At 51.0% G+C, this 6,642-nt stretch overlaps 1 long non-coding RNA gene across 1 annotated transcript; it reads right to left on the minus strand.

Annotated features, from left to right (window-relative positions):
* Positions 1-1,089: 1,089 nt before the first annotated feature.
* Positions 1,090-6,167, minus strand: LOC118974101 (uncharacterized). Its single transcript, XR_005063698.2, has 3 exons — positions 5,118-6,167; positions 4,273-4,360; positions 1,090-1,753 (listed from the first exon to the last, which is right to left on the minus strand). It is a non-coding gene; the product is annotated as an uncharacterized lncRNA (long non-coding RNA).
* Positions 6,168-6,642: the final 475 nt, after the last annotated feature.

Below are 6,642 nucleotides of genomic sequence, written 5' to 3' on the forward strand. Positions count from 1 at the left end.
GCTTTATCGAAATCAAAAGCTGGTGCTGCAAAGGACATTCCCAAGAAAGTGAAGAGACGACACATAGAATGGGATGAAACATTTGTAAATTATATGCCTGATAAGAATCTGGTGTCTACACTATGACAATAAAAAACAAATTTAGAAATGAGGAAAGGATCTGAACAGACATTTCTCCAAACACATACAAATAGCCGATAAGCACATGAAAAGATGCTCCACACACTAGTCATCAGGGAAACGCAAATCAAAGCCGCCACAAGATACCGCTTCACACCCGCTAGCAAGGCTATGAACAGGAACAGAAGACAACGGGTGTCGGTGGGGCTGTGGAGAGACTCAAACCCTCATGCATTGCAGTGGGATCTACGCGGGGCGGCAGCTATGGGGAACAGTTCCACATTTCCTCAAAAAGTTAAAAATACAGTTACCGTAAGACCCAGAAATTTCACTCCTAGGTATGTAATTTAATTCAACAGACTTGAAAACGTATGTTCACACAAGAACTCTCACACAAATGTTCTTAGTGGCATTATTCACAATAGCCAAACCGTGGGAGCAACCCAAATGTCTGTCAACTAATGAATGGATTTTAACCAGTGGTCTTGCCAAAAAATGGAATCTTATTCAGCCATTAAAAGGAACAATACACTGATGCATTGGGACAACACGGACACATCTCTGAAAACGTGATGCTGAATGAAAGAAGCCAGATGCATAGGCCAAATACTGTACGATCTCCCTTGTGTGAAATGTCCATAGTAAGCAAATCTATAGAGAGAGAAAGCCAATTCAGGGTCACCTAATCTGGGAGGGGGGAATTGGGGGTGACTGCTTAACAGGTACTGTGTGTCCTTTAGGGTGACAGAAATGTTCTGGAATTAGATCATGGGGGTGGACGCACAGCATTGTAAGAATGCTGATACCCACTGAATTGTAGCCTTTATTATGGCAACTCTTGTATCAATAATTAAAAAGTGTAATTAAAGAAAAGGAAAAAATGAACAGCTTTATAGACCTGTGGGGAGACTAAAGGGCCTGACATTTATGTCACTGGAGTGCTAGGAGGAGGAGGGCAGTGAGGAAAATATCTGAAGAAATAATGGTCAAAATTTTCCCAAATTTGGCAAAAGACCTTAGCTGGAAACAACCCAATTGTCCTCCTCCAAATGGGCCAGAAAATTGTCCCCCAGTGAGACAGTGGATAACTGAACGAGGCCGTGTGCATGGGAGGGACGGCTGCCCAGCAATAAAGGGCAGTGGCGTGGACGGGCCGGGTGTGCACTGCGGGGAACGCGCTCTCTGGAGCTCAGCCTTCCAGGGTGGCTTCCACAGTGAGTGCGTCAAGTCTCGCCAGCCTGTTCCGGTGCCTGCCCACCTGCAGGACGTCCCAAAGCAGGAGCTGTGGGGGAAGGCCCGGAACCTGCCTGGGGTTCTCCGGGCCCGGCTTGGTCTGACCCTGACTGCGGCGCTCCTGGGCAGACCTCCGTACGTGGGAAACCCACCGCAGTGAACACCCAAAGGGGCAAGAGGCCTGCATGATTGTTTAAAAAATAACTTTAAAAAGCTGGGTTCCGAGGAAACAAGTCCTAGAGATGCAAGCTGAGGAAAGGGGGAGACTCACTGTCAGTGTTTCATAAGAACATTCACACGTATGCGGGTTTCACAAAGCCGAGCTACACCTGCTGCTCCTGGGCCCTTCACATCCACTGGGTCAGGGGTGAGCACACGTCAGCTGCCAGACGGGGGACACCTGTGGATAAAAAGGAAGTTCCTGTGGGCAGGATTCCCACCTGGCCCTGGTCGGCTGGTTCACTGCACACGTGTGGGCAATACGTTGTTAGTGACTCCATATAAAGAGCCCTGCCCAGTGCTCTGGGCCACACAGTGGCATGGCTGCAGGAGAGCAGAGCAGAGGCCCAGAGGACAGCTGTGCGGACAGAGGGGCCCAGAGGCAGAGACCGGCTTGCTGCCTGCAGACTCGCTCTGAGTGGACGGGATTCTAGTGACTGACCTGCCACCATGGGAATAAAGTTGGGTATAACCCTTTCACCCCAAGAACATTCTACTGTCATTCCTTTGGTCACACTGAATCCATAACGAACTTGCCCGGGGCTGAAGCTCATTGGCAAGACAGCACCCTGACCCGGAGACCTGGCAGGGCTGGAGGGCCTTGCCCCTGTGGGGGGAGGAGGTGCTGGGAGGGAGCGTTTGACCCCGGGGCACTGGGGCCTCCCCAGACACTCTGGGCACCATGAGGCTGCACACGCACCACAGACTCTTCCCGCGCCTCAGTTTTCTTGGCTCTAAGGCTGTAAACTGAGTGGGAAGATACAGAAATTGGAGGTGCAAGTTTCCAGCACCCAGGGAATGAGCCCACCATGCCCCGTCGCCTGTCCCCACTTTCCCCAGCATGCCCTGTGCCCTCAGCCCTGCAGGTGGCTCACGGGACGCCACTCCCAGCACGTGAGTCAGTGCCCTTCAGCATGTCTGCAGAAAGACGGTGACCTGGCCCAGAGCTAAAGGCTGTGTCGTAGTTCATTGGCGGTCTCTCTCTCTTCGTGGCGTGAAAGTGAGGAGGCATCTGCAGCAGGCGGGTCTGAGATGCGGTGGACGTGCTGCTCCGTTATTCATGCCGCAGACACAGGCATGAATACCACCTATGATGCCGTGCCCGGGGCCGCCGTGCAGACGGTCCTGGAGCAGGGCTGAGTGGGGGGCCGGCTGGGGGCTGCCCCAAGTGTCTTCAGCTTTAAGCCTGAGCTCCAGTCTTGCAGGCGGCCCAGCCCCATCCAAGCCCCTCCTCCATTGCTGACCTCGCAGCCCCAGAGCTCGGCCTCGCCTGTGGAATGAACCTAGAAAGGCTGATCTCCAGGCCTCCCTGGCCCTCGCATCCTGGGAACACAAACCTTCCTTCCTCTGAAACTTGGAATACTTGAGATTCCCCGGGAGGCCTCCTCGAACTTTTCCAGAAGTATTTCCTGGTCAGCAAATTCTTCAGCCTCCTTTGGAATGCATCTTCCTTCTGTCCTTTCTCTGCTGCCCTTGGCGTCTGCGGCCCAGAAACTTCTCTGGCTTGCAGGGAGGCCTGCGTCCTTTTGAGCTGGCTTCCCTGTAGGACCTCAGCGCAGGCTGTGAGTCTTCAACCTCCATCCATCCCAGAGGCCTCCAGGGAGACTGATTCTGAGGCTTGTGCCACCTCTGGAAACACCTCCCTCAGGAAGCCCTCCTGACTGCCACCCACCCTAGGCAGGGTTCCGTCTGTCAGCACTTATCAAGCTGTCTGTGGGGAGGAACCAACCCATCCCAGGTAGAAACATGTTCCCACTGTGCATGACGACAATGACACGCTTGCGTGAGACTTCAAGGTCAAGATGCTGTAAGTCCGTCCACATGTGCTCTCAATTCTGTACTTGCTGTGGACCCATAGCAGACATTTCTTGGCCACGTGTGTATCCTGGGATGTGACCTCTTGGCAATGGTGCAAGCAGGACCCCAGGTCTCATGCAGGCCCGTCACCTGGTGCCCAGGAGAGGGCCTCCTGGCAGAGGGATCAGTGGTCAGCTAGGGAGGAAATGGCTCTCCTGCTCACTGGCCAGAAGAGCACGGTGGCCTCTGCCCTCCAGGGGTTGTGGGCAAACATCCCTGACTTCTTCTTCACTGCTGACTAGGGCATTATAAGCATCGCTTTCCTTGTCTGCTTCCCCCACAGAACAAGTGCCCCCTGTGGGTAGGAACTGAGTCTGTCCCAAGGGGCTGCCTGTGTCTGCAGACAGAATGCCACCTCGCAGCCCCGGGATGAGGAGAGGGCATGGCCTGGGCCATCTTGATGGGAGGGTAACTGTTAAAAGGCAGAGCAGCCAGGGCTTAGCAGGGACACGGTCTCAGTCCACGTGGCCCCTGCGTGCCTTCCAGGGCGTTGCTTCTCACAGTGGAAAACCAGCCCTGGCAACCTCCCCCTGCTGGCGGCACAGCTGACCAGCTCTGGAAGGGCTGCTCCAAGGCTGTCTGTCCTCACCACCCAGCCTGTCCAGAACGGAGCCAGGGACTGTCACACCCACCTCCCCTCTGCCAGGCCCGGCTCTTTGTGTCAAAGGCAGGGCAGTGCATGGCACAGGGCCCAGGCTTTGCAGGAAAACCGTCCTTTCATTCACTCACACATTCACCTCTTTGTGCCTCAATTTCCCTGTCTGCAAAATGAGGACAATACCAGCACTCACCCCATAGGATGCCATGTGGATCACCTCTGAGAAAAAGGAATTCTTCACTTACCATATTCTTTGGTGCTGCCCAAGACTGGGGCCAAGCGCAGGCCAAGAAATCAGGCAGAACGGAGTGGAAATCAAGTACAGCTGTATTACTTAAAAGAAAAACAAAAGACTGGATTCACAAGAACACAGCTGGGATTTGCAGCAATAATGCCTTCTTAATGGCAGCCACCAGGCTGGCCACCACTCAGCAGGAGCGGCAGTGACCCCTACAGGCCTCCCCAAGGGGCTGTCCTGAGACCTACCGCCTGGAGGAGGTGCCCACCGTGCTGCACACTGGGAGCGGGCAGAGGGCGGGGAAGCTCTGTGGGAGCACAGCATGCCCCCCGGGGGAAGGACACCCTCCTTCTGTGAGGGGTGGGGGATGGGGACCCAGGAGGGTCAGGGAAAATCCCTTTAAAGACACTAGGCTAGGGGAGAATCATCCATCCAAACAGGGCTGGTGCACGTGTTTACACACACAACGTGCTCAGACAGCGCCAGGGTGAAGGAAGTGCACAGGAACCACGGCTAATAGGATTCTTACTGTCATCAGGCCCTGCAATGTGCCAGGCACGGGACTAGAAGCTGAGGACGCAGGGCAAGCAGAGTGGACATGGTCCTGCCCAGTGAGCCTCCCACTGGCCCTCACCACCGTGGGGGGCTGGTCAGCGAGGGCCTCCCTGCACCTCAGATCCCCCCAGGACCAGATCAAGGATGCGCGAGGTGACATGTGACGCATGTCCTCCCAGGCGTGGTAGTACGGCAGCCTTGCTCTTTCTCAACTTGTTTCGGTCACTCTATGTCCTTTGCACAGCCACACGAATTCTAGTTTGTTGATTTCCACAAAAGAGTCCCCCGAGAACTCACCTGGGATTACGTTGAATCTACAGGTGAATCTGGAGAGAAGAGGCATCTTATTCTTTCAACCACCTCTAAGTCTTTAGTTTCTTTTGGCAATTCACTGCATTGGTCTTACATGTCTCTCATAAATTTATTCCTGAGTGTTTCATACTTTTTGATGTTATTATAAATGGGCATTTTAAATTTCAACTTCCTGTTTCCAGTATATTAAAGATTTATTTTTATATGTTGGTCTTGTATCCTGCAACCTTGCTAAACTCAGTTATTAGTTCTAGCAGTTTTGTAGATTCCATCAGATTTTCTACTTACATGACCATGTTCATGTGAATAAAGAGTTTTACTTCTTCATTTCCAATATGCATGTTTTGTATGTCTTTTTATTTCTGTATTGCCCTGGCCAGAACCTCTAATACAGGCTGACCAGAGGCGGGCGGCATACACCCCTGCTCTGCTCCTGTTTTGGTGGTAGTCAGTCTTTCTCCACTAAGTATGACATAAACAATAGCTGTTTTGTATCTGTCCTTGATCAGGTTCCCTTCTATTCCTGGTGTGCTGAGAATTTTTATCAAAAATATATGTTGGATTTTGTCAAAGCTTTTTTTTTTTGCTTCTATTGAGATAATCATGTGGGTTTTCATTTTTATTTTGTTAATGTGATAACTTCTAATCTTCATAATGTTGACTGCTTTTTAAATGTTAAACCAACCTTGCATTCCTGGGATAAATCTGCCTTGGTCATAATATATTATCCCGTTTATTACTGGATTCAATTTGCAAAATTTTATTTAAAATTTTTGTATTTATATTCATGAGAGATTATAGTTTCCTTGTAATGTCTTTGTCTGGTTTGGGTATCAGGGTAATGCTGGCCTCACAGAATAAGGTGAGAAATATTCCTTCCTCTTCTATTTTCCAAAAGAATTTAGGTAGAATTTGTGTTATTTCCTCCTTAGACTTTGGCAGAATTTGCCAGTGAAAACACCTGGGCCTGAATCTTCTTTGTGGGGAGTTTTAACCACTAATTCGGTTTCTCTAGTAGAAATAGGGTTATTTGGGTTGTCACCTTTTTCTTATTGAAGGGGCTTTGACTTTTTCGTGTCTTTCAAATAATTTGTCCATTTATAGCTACGTTGCTGAATTTATTGGCATGAAGTTGTTCCTCTAGTCCCTATTTTCCTCTTAATATCTGTGAACTCTGTAGCAGTATCATCTCTCATTCCTGATGTCGGTGATATCGGCAGGCTTTGCCCCAACAGCATCTCCTACAAAAAGGTAGTAACCTTTGGACCAGACACCCCGCATCGGCTTTCCAGTAGTTCGCCAGCTCCCTGGAGTCTCCCGACATTTCCTCCCTTCCTTCCCTTCCCCCTGCATCCCATCAGCCCCTAGGATGGCACAGCAGGCAGGGTCAGGCATGGGTGCCTACAACAGGAAGCGGAATAAAAGTGGCGGAAGCAGATCAGCAATTTACTCTCACGTAAAAGAAGACAGTCAGGGGGGTGGCCTCACCACAGGTCGCATGGACCCCAGA

The sequence above is a fragment of the Manis javanica genome, chromosome 5 (genome assembly GCF_040802235.1).
Source record: "Manis javanica isolate MJ-LG chromosome 5, MJ_LKY, whole genome shotgun sequence".
Classification (NCBI taxonomy): domain Eukaryota; kingdom Metazoa; phylum Chordata; class Mammalia; order Pholidota; family Manidae; genus Manis; species Manis javanica.